General features: G+C 39.6%; 1 pseudogene; it reads right to left on the reverse strand.

Moving 5' to 3' along the window:
* Positions 1–11,753: 11,753 nt before the first annotated feature.
* LOC132762201 (5S ribosomal RNA) lies at positions 11,754–11,872 on the reverse strand (annotated as a pseudogene).
* Between the last annotated feature and the right edge of the window lie 2,340 nt (positions 11,873–14,212).

Genomic DNA, 14,212 nt, shown 5'->3' on the forward strand with positions numbered 1-14,212 from the left:
CTCAGAACCCTCCTCTAACACCACAGTTCAAAAGCATCTATCTTCCTTCGCTCAGCCCTCCCTATGATCACTTTGGGGGATAAATATCAATATTTCGCTCTGGCTGGATCCAAACTGTGGAATTGTTGCTGTTTGACACCACTGTAACTGCTATGGGCTAAGAGCTAAATGCTGTAAATTCCTGGGAGCTGCAATTTGCTGCTAGCACAGTTTAGCAGAAAATACTAAAGACCTTGTAAACTACAACTGCCATGATTCCATGATGTTAGGCCATGGTAGTTTTGTCTGTGTGTGTATCAGGAACAACTTGAGAAATTGCAAGTCGCTTCTGGTGTGAGAGAATTGACCATCACCAAGAACATTGCCCAGGAGAAGCCTGGATGTTTTACCCTCCTGTGGGAGGCTTCTCTCATGTCCCCGTGTGAAAAGCTGGAGCTGACAGATGGGAGCTCACCCTGCTCTCCGGATTCAAACTGCTGACCTTTTGGTCAAGCAGTCCTGCCAGCAAAATGGTTTAACCCATTGTATCCCAGATAGTTAACGTGGTGCCAAACTATAGATGCACTGCTATTTGATAAGAGTACCAGGATTAGAGAAGTAAAGAATGATCTGCTGTCCCGCCATCCCCATTGTCTCCCTCGCCGTCCTCCTCCTCTTCCTTTTCTTCTTCTTTCCCTTCTTCTTTGCACACAATGTAACTGTTCAAATCTCAAGTATTGTTCCTATCTCTGTGGGATCTCAGCTGAGTCATGAGCCCAGCAGCAACCCCCTTATGATACTGAAGGTCACTTCATGTTGGCTCGTGGCTGTATGAACTGGCCCAAAGAAACATACCTCGGGAGAGCTAAGCTCTCTGCAATTGAACAAAGAAGTACATTCGGTTTTCTTAAATTAAATCTAAATAGCAACATGAAGGTTGGCCTCCACTATTTTTAAAACAGATTCTTTGTTTTAGAAAGGGGAGAATGTGTCTTTTGCAGCCTTTAAGACAAAACTGAAGGAAGTTTAAAAAGGGTTATAATAATCAATTCCCACTTACTCTAACTCCCACAGCCAAACAATGGCTTTAAACTTTTTCAATTGCAGTTTAGGAAGGAGTTTGGGTTTGGAATAGAGCCATTTTTCTCCATTTAACTTCATTGCAATTCTTTAATAGGAAGGTGAGCAGGATTTGGTCATAAAAGAAAACACCCTTGAGGGCATTAGTTTTATTGGCAGTTTTGATTAAAAAAGACATCGCATGTAATATTCTTCTTGTTTCCAAACAATGTATAAAGGATGTTCTCCAAATCTAGCTCCCCCCGCCCATTCCCAGTAAGGTATTTTTAATTTATCTGGAGTTGTTTTATTGACTATGCTCCATAGGAACTGGCACCACAAACCTTGATGCAATATTCACTCCAAAAATGCTGACAACTATGGATTGGATCCTGAGAAGCAAGCGATGGAAGGTGACTTACCTTCCCCCTTTTCCCCTTGTGGCCCCTAATAAACTTTCTTGGGGGCCAGGAGCTGTTGTGCAAGAAGAATGGTGAGAAAAGGCAAGTCCCTGAAAAGCTTCGGCAAGTGTGTGTTTCCACAATATTTCCAGTTATTTCCCATTCTCTTCTACCCTTTCCAACATAGCCATTCAATTAATGAACGTCCCACAGCTACAAAAAGCAGCTTTTCACTGGATTTCTTGGTTTGCCAGAGAGGAGTTAGGAAGAGACTTCCTATCAATCCCTGCTGTCAGTATTTATCAATATCGAAATCACTATCCCTGGGCTCTGCAACCTCCCCCTCTTCAAACTACTTAAGCAGAGAAACACCAGGTTGTTTCAAATGTGACTTAGGGCCCTTCCACACAGCCCGATATCCCAGAATATCAAGGCAGAAAATCCCACAATATCTGCTTTGAACTGGATTATCTGAGTCCACACTCAGATAATGTGGGATTTTCTGCCTTGATATTCTGGGATACAGGGCTGTGTGGAAGGGCCCTAAGGAGTTGAATGTACTAATGGAACTGGGGTAAGAATACTTTAGCAACAAATGTGGCTAAGCTTGAGTTTTCCCCATGATAACTCTTTCAAGAGTGAATTTCCCTTCCTTGAGAAAGATTTCTCTCACTTCCTGTTGTCTCACCCCTGTTCTTAACTATGAGTCAGGCATGTAGCCTGAAATTTTCATGGTGGTTCGCGAAAAGGCTTTATTGGTGCATTATTTAAACTGTTATGTTTATTCATATCATGATCTGATCACCATATTCAATATATCCCATATGCATGGGGGTATTGGGGTAATGATACAAAAGGTTTGCTAGGCTAGACCCTCTTTCACTCAGACTCAGCCCCCCGCTGAAACTCATCCCCCCCCGAAACCCCCCCTGAAAAAAAATTCAGCCCCCCCCCCCCCCCGAAACAAAATCCTGGCTACGGGCCTGCTATGAGTCATTTGTAAGTCGGATGTTTGTAACTCAGGGACTGACTGTACATGGATTTCTTCATTCACTTCAGTGATCTCTCTGATTTTATGGGAAGTTTGAAAAGAACCCCATAGTGGTATAGTGGGTTAAACTGATGAGCTGCTCAACTTGCTGACTGAAAGATTGGCTGTTCGAGTCCGAGGAGCGGGTGAGCTCCCGCTGTTAGGTCCAGGTTCTGCCAACCTAGCAATTCAAAAACATGAGCAGTTCGAAAATGTGAGTAGGTCACAGGAAGGTGATCTTGTGCAGGAAGGTAACGGTGCTCCATGCAGTCGTGCTGGCCACATGACCTTGGAGGTGTCTACGGACAATGCCAGCTCTTCTGTTTAGAAATGGGTATGAGCACCAACCCCCAGAGCCAGACACGACTAGACTTCTTATCAGGGAAAACCTTTAGTTTAACCTTTGAAAAGAGATCCCTACCATGTACAACTATATATAGCTTTCCTTCTCATTGTAAACTACAGTCACACAGAGTTCTTTTAGCTCATGAAATGAGTTTGCATATTTACACAGGGATAGCATCCAGATGGTGAAGCATCGTAGCATCTCTGGTGGTGCACATCAAGGGGCAAGAGAAGCCATCACCCCACGCCCCACATCATCCTGGCTACCCCCCTACCTTATCACATGGGGGAAGCGTCTGCTGGCTGGCTTGCCCCATTGAGGGCAATACAACCATGGGAAGCCTCCTAAGTTGTTACCACCAGCTTTTTTCAGTGGCAACTCTGGTTCACCCCGGAAGTACTTCTCAGGTGTGTGAGCTCCATGGCAAAGCTCCTGCAGAACCAGAGCTGCCACCTAAATTTGCCCTGTGTGAAGAGGTCCAAAGTGACCAATGTGTAATGGGTCTGAAGTAAATTGGGCCTGATATGCTACAGTCCCCAATGTACAATGGAGTCCTGATGTACCATAGGAATTCTTGCTGAGGTCATGTTCTGCATCTCTCCAATTCAGTAAGTGGAATATTTACTGCCTTTACTACTTAATTAGGAAATTTACATTGAGTGAAATGTCCTTGCCTTTAAAATATTGTGTTGGTTTGGGACCTGGATCCCCCCCCCCCCCCGCTTATGCTTCATGAATGCACAGTAAGTGACTATCTTCATTAATCTTTTCAACGCAATACTGCAACACACTCTACATGGGGTTGCCTTTGAAGACTGCCTGGAAGCTCCAGCTAGTCCAACACTCGGCAGCCAAGTTGCTCACAGGAGCAGGGTGCAGGGGGCATACAACTCCCTTGCTATGCCAGCTCTACTGACTGCCTATTAGCTTCCGAGCGCAATTCAAAGTGTTGGCTTTAACCTATAAACAGTTCCGACCCAGTTTACCTGTCCAAACATATCTCCCTCTACAAACCACCAAGGACCTTAAGATCATCCGGGGAGGCTCTGCTCTCAGTCCCACCGCCATCGCAATCCCTCCTTACCTTCCTGAAGAAACTTAAATGCTGGCAATGGGATCAAGCGTTCGCAGAATAGACCGATTTACTGGTGAAGACAAGACTTGATTTGACTGCAATGGATTGATTCAGGACGATGATTTTAACTTGGTGAACTTTTTAATGTATATTTATATTTGTTTAATTTATTTAACTGTATTTTATGCTGTGTTTTATTGTCTTGGCACTGAATAGTAAGCCTATTGGAAGCCGTCCTGAGTCCCTCTCCGGAGGTTGAGAAGGACGGGGTAGAAATGTTCTAAATAAATAAATGCATATGATGGAAACTAAGCAAGCAGGGTTTCCCAGAACCGAACTGAATATTGACATGCTAGAGAGTTAACAGAAGTAAGTTGGAGTGCTTCTTCTATATATTGATTGTTCCTTAAAATACTCCGTATGACTTCTTTGTAGTTTCCAAGTTTCTTTCCCAAATTGAAAAGAGAGTGAAAAACAACAGGAATTCTGGACTTGTAGATCCAACAAAATGGACCTTCCTGCCTACTGATTCTTGATTGTAGTTGCTTGAAATTTTTGCTGAAAAGAGTCACATTGAGTCTCTTTTTTAGAGACATAATATGTGATAGAAATAAATATAATAAAAGAAGGAGGAGTTGGAGTTGAGAATCCCAATCCATTTGGTTCACCAGGAAACAATGTTCTCTGCTGTTTGCTTTTTCATGTTTATTAAAAACAGATTTCTTTTCTATAAGAGGCATTTACAACCCAAATGTGCTTCTTCGTTCTATCTATAGCTTTCTCTGCTATGCAATCTTAAGAACCAATTATGTGATTTCATCTAGTTTGTAGCCTGTTACAGCTGGGACTTTCTAGTCTTGACTTTCTAGTCTTTTCATGTATTTATTTTTCAGTACACAAGTAATGCCATAAGTTGAATGCAGCTGCATATAAGAATTTTTAAATCACACAGAGAATTAAAAGTGTTCTGCATTTCGGTTGTCATTATTTTATTGTAACGTCACAGTTCCCCTCTGAAATTAAAATGGGCTCTGTACTGTGAATTAAGAGACTCACACCAGTACACCTCCTGATGTACAAAGCCAAACCTTTATACCTTTAATTTCTTCTATTTGCAAATAAAAGAACACATTTACTTTATTGTCTGCTTACATTCACTGCTGAGGCCCACAGGCTGAATGCAAGGCCCACAGGCTCAATCTGGCTCTCCATGCCATTGTGGCTGGCCCTCCAGATGCTTGACTACAACTCCTGCATTCTTCAACATCAGACATCATGACCAGAGTTGATGGAAGTTGTGATACCGTAGCCTCTGTAAAGATGCAGTTTGTTCTCTTCTGTCAGGACGTGGTTTGCATTTAAATACAAGACTTATGGATATGATGCCTGATTTTAAAATGTCCTTTAACCTTTCCTCAACCTCAGAGCCACAAGTGCTGTTGGGTCACAATTCCTATTATGGGTTGTTGTAGGTTTTTCAGGTTGTATGGTCATGTTCTAGAATCATTCTCTCCTGACATTTCACCTGCATTTGTGGCAAGCATCCTCAGAGGTTGTGAGGTTTGTTGGAAACTAGGAAAATTGAGTTATATATCTGTGGAAAGTCCAGGGTGGGAGAAAGAACTCTTGTCTGTTGGAGACATGTGTGAATGTTTCAATTGGACACCTTGATTAGCATTTGATGGCCTGACAGTTTTTAGATATGGTTTGTTACTGTCTGGGAAAATCTTTTGTTGAGAGGTGATTAGGTGTTCCTGATTGTTTCTTGTCTGGAGTTCCCCTGTGTTTGAGTTTTGTTCTTTATTTACTGCTATAATTTTAGAGTTTTTAAATACTGGTAGCCAGATTTTGTTCATTTTCATGTTCAATTTCTATTATTCCTACTTTGTATGGCATATAACCAAACATGATAGGAACTGATGTTCAATATTATTTAGGGGCCCTCACTGGGGAAAAATATATTTTAAAGAAATTATAGTTGGTCTTCTGTATCCATGGATTCTCCGTCCATCGATTGAATGGCCCTTTGAAGGCAACCATGAGGCTGATGTGGCCCTCAATGAAAGTGGTTTGACAGCCCTGACTAAAAGCTTATTCTCTGGTCTTGTAGAGCAGAAAGAAAAATCCAAGGGAAAGACCGTCTTCTAGAAAAGTGTATTAACCTTTATTATGCTTGGTTCGAAGAAAAAGAATGACATACTCTGAGCAACTGAGGGTTATTGCTTAATGTATCCTACTTAATGCCGTCAGCAGGTCTTGCCTCCTGAGTCATAACTCCAGAGGTGCATCTCTTGATCTCAGGTTTAATCTTAAAATCTCAAGGGTATTCACAATGCAAATCTGACAGTTCCAGTTACAAAGAAGAGTCACATATTAATGTTTTTGAGAATCTTTTCTATACCCATGCCAACCATAAATTGAAACCAAAGAAAGCATTAGGTGACCCGTTGGTAATATCTGCTTTTATACAAAGTATACTAAAGTCTATGGGTTGAGAAAGTAAACTCAATACTTGTGTGGAGAAAAAAAAAACCCCACTGTCTGGCCATAATATGATAAGAGGCATGGTAGATGATTCACATATCAGATAAAATGGAATGAAATCATATTTAAATCTTTGCAGAATGGAAGAACACTGCTTTAAAAAGACATAAATATCAGAGAAAAGGTGGAAAAGTAAAAGAAACCTATAGATAGATAGACTATGTCTTATGATTCAAAAATAAATTACTTGGAGGAGAGAAGTGGTTCCTAGCATAGGTTGCAAATGAGACTCCCTACATTTCCTCTGCTACAACGACAGTGCTGTGTCAACGAAGACAGCAGAAGAATGTACTTTGATATTAGATATATCAAAATACTTTTTATTTTTTATTTTTTAAAGACATTTAATGCCTGTAGGTAACTGAGTTATTACTTCCATGAATTCTTATTAAGGTGAGGATTAAGGCAAAATAAAATAAGAGAGCAAATGAGGTTCCATTTTTTTCACTAAACCCATCAACATTTAAGTTAATGTATTTTTCATGTTCTGTTTCTTCTCTTATCCTAATGACCAGCATTATTTCCAGCTGGTTTTGTTTTGTTTTGTGTTTCTTTCTTTCTTTAAAAAAAATGGATTTATTTTCATCCTCTCACTGCTACATGCACTAATGCATCCATTCCAGAACTGTGTCACATCGGGTTTCCTCAAACTGGTGGGAAGGAAACAACATAAAGAGGCTTTACAGAACACAAACATATACATAAATGAGGGCTCAGGGACTAAGCAAGAATTGTTGCTAAAGGAAACGTAGCCCAATCGGCAATCCATAGATCTGGCACAAGTATGTTTTACTACGTTTCTTGGTGATTGCTCTCAGATTATGGAATTTGCTCTCTAGGGAAGCTATTATGGTTCCATCCTTGCTCTCCTTCTGTTGACATGTTAAAAATTATTGGGCTATCAAGCCTTTAGAAACTGCATGGAATAGGCTGTTAATAATATGTGTGTGTCTATGTCACCTGTTGGTTTTAATTTCTAAGAGTTTTCTTAGGCACGGAATATCCAGAGCTGGTTTTGTGTTGTTTCATAGTTTGTGTGGATTTTTAATGAATTTTAATGCTTTAAACTTCATTAAAAAATTTAATGCTTTGAACTTCATACCATTGTTTAATTGTCTTTTAAGTAACTTTTAACTGGAAGAAAATAGGTTGGTATTATTATTACTACTACTACTACTATTAATTTCTTTTCACTTGCAAACTGCACTTCTGTTAATGCATATTAATACAAAACAGTATAAATACATACTGCCAAACAAAAAATTCTAGAGTTGTATAATACACTCTCCATTAAGCAAAGAAAACTAGAGACTATCCTCCCTGAATAATTATGTATTGGTTTGCAAATTAGTTTCCTCAAGTGGCAAATTAGTTTCCAAGCAAAGTACAAAGTGATGGTTTTGACCTTTCAAGCCCTACATGGCTTGGGTCCAGGTTACCTAAAGGATTGCTTTCTCCCATACACTTCAGCCTTCTGGGGGGGAGTCTGCTCCAACCAGTCAGAACCTGAATGGCAACCACCACCAAGAGGACCTTTTCATTGGCCACACCAAGGCTGTGGAACAACCTGCTGGTAGAGCTCTGACAGCTAAATCGGCTGTCAGAATTTAAGACACAAGTGAAGACCTGTGTCTTCCAGCAGGCCTACCCAGACAGTCTTTAAACATAAACATAAATTTTAATGCAAGTACTTTGTTTAATCTCTTTTTTGTTTTTTTAAAATATATATTTCATAGAGATACGTTTTGGTATGTAACTTTTATGGATGTATGTTTTAGTATGTGTATTTGTAGTGTTTTTGCTGTGTTTATATATTTTAATTGTTTTGTAACCCACTTCAAGCCAATTAAACTGTGCACTTTATACACTTTTTAAATTTGTATACTCGTGTATTTTATTATTGCTTAATGTTAATCATTTTTAACTGTTTAATTTTTATTTTTAATACTGGTTTTTACCGGCATTGAATTTTTGCCAGAATTGTAAGCTGCCATAAGTCCCTTTGGGTGAGAAAGATGGAGTAAAAATGAAGTAAATAAAGAATGAGGAGGGGCGGGTAAGAAATAAAATTGTTATTATTATTTGAAAAACAACAAGATGAGTCCACAGCAGACACTCTGCTGGCTATTGAATTGGATCACACGTCGGACACTTCCCAAGTGTCTAGGACTGTGTGATGTATTGGCGAATAATGCGTGCAGATCCCAGAAAGGTGGCTTTATGCAGCTGGCAGATTGTAATTTTGTCAGCGCCGATTGTGTTTAAGTGCAGGCCAAGGTCTTTAGGTACTGCACCCAGTGTGCCAATCACCACTGGGACCACCTTTACTGGCTTGTGCCAGAGTCTTTGCAGTTCGATCTTTAAATCCTCATATAATGTCAACTTTTCCAGTTGTTTCTCTGCAAACCTGCTGTCACCTGGGATTGCGACATCGACAATCCATACTTTGTTTTTTAACATGATTATGAGGTCAGGAGTATTATGCTCCAAAACTCTGTCGGTCTGAATCCAAAAGTCCCAGAGGAGTTTGGCGTGTTCATTCTCTGTAACTCTTTCCGGCTTGTGATCCCACCAGTTCTTAGTTGCAGACAGATGGTATTTGTGGCACAAGTTCTAATGAATCATCTGAGCAACAGTGTTATGCCTCTGCTTGTAGTCTGTCTGTGTGATCTTCTTGCAACACCTGAGGATGTGATCTATTGTTTCATCTGCTTCCTTGAAGAGTCTACATTTGGGATCTGTTGTCGACTTTTTAATTATGTTATTGTTGTTGTTGTTATCATCGCACTCAAGTAGTCGGGAGACAAAGATGATCATATGAAATGTCACCATAGTCAGATCTCCACTGCAAATTTAAAAATTGAGAAACTGTGATGATGCATAGCAACAGCCTAGCTCTAGCTATTTTCCTCTCAGTCAGATACAAATCTTTTTTGTAAGGTAGATGTTAATACTCTGTTTAACTCCTGCACACTCCAAAAGACTTTATATTGCAATAAAGATAACTTGAAACAATATGTTGCTGCAGGTGAATTTATTCATCTTCATGTGGTTCCTCTAGAGAGAGCAACTATACTTAATGAGAACAAGTAAAACCTGAACAATGGAGTGAGTAGCAAGTGATGTTATAGTTTTCCCCAGACATAAAGTCCTACTACTGTGAATACTGCATGTCCTGGTTTTATTGCACCACTGGGAACTCCAGAAAAATCCCAAATGTAGTCATCATCACTCATGGGATAATATTACAAGTTTTGATTCTGATATTACCTCCAGACATTATTGAGAAGCACTAACACATGGCACTGAATCCACTATCCAAGGAATTATTTCCAAGCTTTAATAAAGAGAAATTCAGTATGCTTCCAAGAATCAGTTTTCTTTCAGCAGTCAACAAACTGGCTGGGTACCATTTATTCCCTGTCTCTTGCCAGCTAAAATGTCTAGCTGAAAGCATTCATGGGGACATCTCAGTGATGAGTGTTCTCACTGTATCACTCTGGGCTTTTTTGTTGCCCATAAAAGGCAAGATGAGAGAAGATAGCCATCAGTGCTCACGAGTTGCTAAGAATTCAGTGGGGATGTGGATATGATCTCATGCAAGAAATCAAATATGATTACAGGCACACTTTGGGATCCACAAAGATAGTCAAACACACATCAGGGATAATCCAGTGAGTTTATACAGAAGGAATATCTCTTTTCCTAGGCTGTCCTGGTGGAAGGTGCCTGATGAAATGAACATCCTTGCCACTGATTCTGAGCACTCACTTTCAAATAGATGAGAGGAAAAACTGAACACTAATATTTTCTCAGATTGAATTACAGGGATAGTTTGAGAAATACAGGTGCTATTTTTGAGCAGGAGTCTATTTTGCTCTAAGGAACAGTTCCAAGTGGATTTTGTTTGTAGTGTGTGTTTTCATTACACACCACACATACATGTGGGAATCACTTAGTTTCCATGGCTTACCTGCTAATCCATATGTCTCTTCAGCGGCCTTTGTTATTTACCTTTGTAAGAATATTTCTCTTAATATGGGCTGATTCACAAAAAAAAAATGTGTGTGTGTGTGTGTTTCATTATTATTGATCCAGCCTCATCACATTTGGAAAACTCCCCATCGCAGAACACTTGGCTGATGCAGCTATCATGGAGTTTGCCAGATCTCATCACATGATGCACAACTACTTCCGGCGGGGCTCCATGATGGCTGCATCAACGAAGTGTTCTATGATAATGAACTCTGAACATGGGAGACTAATCCTGTTCAAATTAAAAAACATGGAAATAGTGCAGGAGCACACCAAAAAGGTACTCCTTCTGGCATGCATTGGGCAAGCGAGTGATGCGGACAATGTGGGATACTGGACAATGGATTTGTCCCACTGCCCCACAATTTTCCTGCTGCCCTACAGATCCCCCCATTGTCCCCCGCATCAAGAACCTCCATGTGATGAAGTCCTAAGAGCTTATCAAAAATGTTGGTGACCATTCAAAATGGATATGAAAAGGATCAGTCATGGGCTGGTAAGAATGAACTGATGTATGGACTGACAAACTGGGCCAAGATGACACACAGTAACTAAATTGCACAACACAGCATGGCTGAAATGGCACTGCCTGAAGGCAAGTCTGCTAGTTGTAGTAGATGGGATTCCAATTTAGGCACATGATGCTGCACCATAAGAAAGAAATTTCCTCCAAGGATGAAAAGCTTCACAGATTTTATGCTCACACACTTGTACAAAAAAAGTAAAAAGTTTTCCATATTATTTTTGTTTTGACATTTCTATCAAAAAAAAACTTCTGTTACAAAGTCAGTATACATTCAAGTATATTGATCTTTTATTAATTAATAATTTTCTGCATAAGACATCATATTAGATAACTTATGGGAGTCATGCTTAGAGAAGCAAAAATATCTGTTTTGGTGCTCATGACACATGGACCCAAATTCTACCTCAGATTAGTTTGTAACCAAAGCTTGAAAAGTATTTCATTTTCCTCTTTTTCATTCTCTCAGCTTTCAAAATCCCACATTAGCTCCATTCCAAATTCTGGGAATAAGGGTGGCTGAATACACAGCCAAGTCTCAAGCCACATCACTTACCCAGTTGGGGACACAACAAAGCCAAAATGTAATGAGATGTGTTCAAGTTAAGAAAACAATATCTCATTTGGGAGAGAAAGAGTTTGGAATAATTCAAGCGAATCTGGTAAGAGTCTGTGTGAGATGTCTATTACTTTGGAATACAGATATTAATCACCATCCCGTTTCTGTCTGTTGACTTTAACAATTTCAAAGAGATGAGTTAAGCCTATAGCACCTGCTATTCCCAGGCAGTCTCCCATCCAAGTACTAACTAGGCTCAATCCTTCTTAGCTTCTGAGGTCAGACAAGATCAGGCATGTTCGGGGTGGTATGGTTGTAGGCAAGAAGTGAATTAACTCTTGATTAATCTGAACTTTCACAGAGGGCTTCAGGTCTGTTCATACAATCCTATAAAGCATAGGAATAGAATAAACAAATACTAGGAGACTTTCTTAAGCAGGAACATTCTGCTAGGAGGGATAGGGGAAGAAATAAATATTTCCCATGGTGGCAGTCAAACTCTAAGGTATTAAGAACAAACCATTTTACCAGTAGCATGGGAATATTTCATCATGGATCTAGTAGCCTAATATCTAATCCCTTGTTTCTGTTTAGCAACAGATGTGAACGTATCTAAAGGAAAATAATTTTTAACTGACTCTCTGATTCGTGTTTCTGACTTTATGGCTTTAGAACATCTTATAATTTGTAGAAATGGAATATGCAACTTAAGACAACCTAGCTAATGGATGCAAATGAAAAGTGACTGTTGTCAGTGAGGTCACAAGTGCAGTCCCATTGATCTCAAGTGGTGCAATGAAAGCCTGCCTTATTCATTATGAATGTGTGTGTGTATATAGAGAGAAAGACAGAGACAGGCAGATAGGCATGTGTGATCAATTAAAAAATGTTTCAAAAGTCATTACAAAATTAGCGGCTACCGCCCTTTCATTTCTAAAGTGTTTCTAATGTATCGTTAGTGAAAATTTTGTTACTATAACGAGATTAATGAAACTTCATTAGTTTTTTGTTATAGTAATTGTGCAAGTGGGGAAACTTCAGGGGCTCCTTTCTCCATTATTTTTATAGATATCAGGGTGAAACTTGCTACAATGGTAGAACACATTTACCACTGTTAGCCCACCAATTTTCAGAACATTTTGCTTATTCATAGATTTTTGGGGAATTTTTAAAAAATTATACACAACCTTTTTTAAAAGAAAAAGACTACAAGAGCTATCACCTTGAATTTTCTATACAATGACCCAAGATAACAGGGGATCATTCCCCTCAACTTTCAGAAATATTCATACATCTACAGATTAGGGAATGTTTTAAAATGTTGACAATTAAAAAAGAAAGAAAGCCACAACAGCTCTCATTGAATGCCTTTCATTGATTTCTATTGGTTTTTAACCAATTCCACATTTTCATAGAATCACAGAGTTGAACGATACCCTCAACCCACTTCTTCTAAGCAGGAGGGCACCATCAAAACTCTGCTGACAGGTGGCCATCCAATCTCTAAGCTAATTAATTTGCTTCCTCTATTTTGTTAGAAGGGAATCCCAAGGGCCTTACATTTAGGGATTTTTCCCCAGCCCAGCCCAGCCCAGAGATTTACTTACTAGAAGTATCAGTCAGTTCTCCTCTTTGCAGATCAAACAGAACTTCCAAAAATTTTGCACAAGCCTAATAGATATCTTCAATACTTCTTTGATTGTATTTTTTGTACAGTACAGAAACATTTCAGCCCTCCAACAAGACTATGGTAACTTCTGGCAGAGGTTGCTCATTTCAATAAGATTTACTACTATCCACAATTTATTGTTTACATAACAACTTCAGAAACGTGTCCCCCATGGGATAGGTTCCTGGGTCATACTATATCAGAGGCACTGGAATCTTTGACCATGTAGAGGTTTTTGTCTGCAACTTCCATGACTCCTTACCATTGCCTATGCTTGGTGAAGCTAATGGGAACTGTAAGCCAATGTGTGGTAGAAAATTACTTTTCCACCCATATGCACCATTTAGAGTGGCCAATGCTCATAATCCTATTTGATGAAAAAGCTGGTAGTGGTTTGCAATTGAGAATTGAAATGGATAGTCCTTCTTAGGTCTTTCCTAACTTGTAGTTTCAGGAAAGCAGCTGACTAGCACATACCAGATGACCTGGTGCACATGTGCATATCGTTATTGGATTTCCATGGTATCTTTTGATGATTCGGTGTGCAATAAATGGGCCATAAAAATGCAGGTAGAACTTTCATTTTCCTTCACATAAAGACAATGCTTCTCTCCCCCCACTGCCCCAGAGCTGATTCACATTCAACTGGCAGGCATCAGAAATCAAATTTAGAGAAATAACACAATGCACACACAGATAATTCCAGCTAAGATTGTGAGATTACAGTTTCACCTTCTTTCAATCATGAATCAAGGGAAGCCGGATATAATGGATGAACTTGAAAGCATCCATGGGAAGTCAGGAATGTATTAGAATTCACTGGGTAGTCTTCTCTTCTTCCTCTTTGGCTAAAATCTACTAGCACGGAGATGAAATCACGCCTTAAAGTTCAGGTTTTTCCTCCCACAACCCTGAAAACTGGAAGCTGCCAAGCTGAATCTAAGGATCCTTCCACACAGCCCTATATCCCAAAATATCAAGGCAGAAAATCC

This window comes from Anolis sagrei, chromosome 1 (genome assembly GCF_037176765.1).
Source record: "Anolis sagrei isolate rAnoSag1 chromosome 1, rAnoSag1.mat, whole genome shotgun sequence".
In the NCBI taxonomy this organism is placed as follows: domain Eukaryota; kingdom Metazoa; phylum Chordata; class Lepidosauria; order Squamata; family Dactyloidae; genus Anolis; species Anolis sagrei.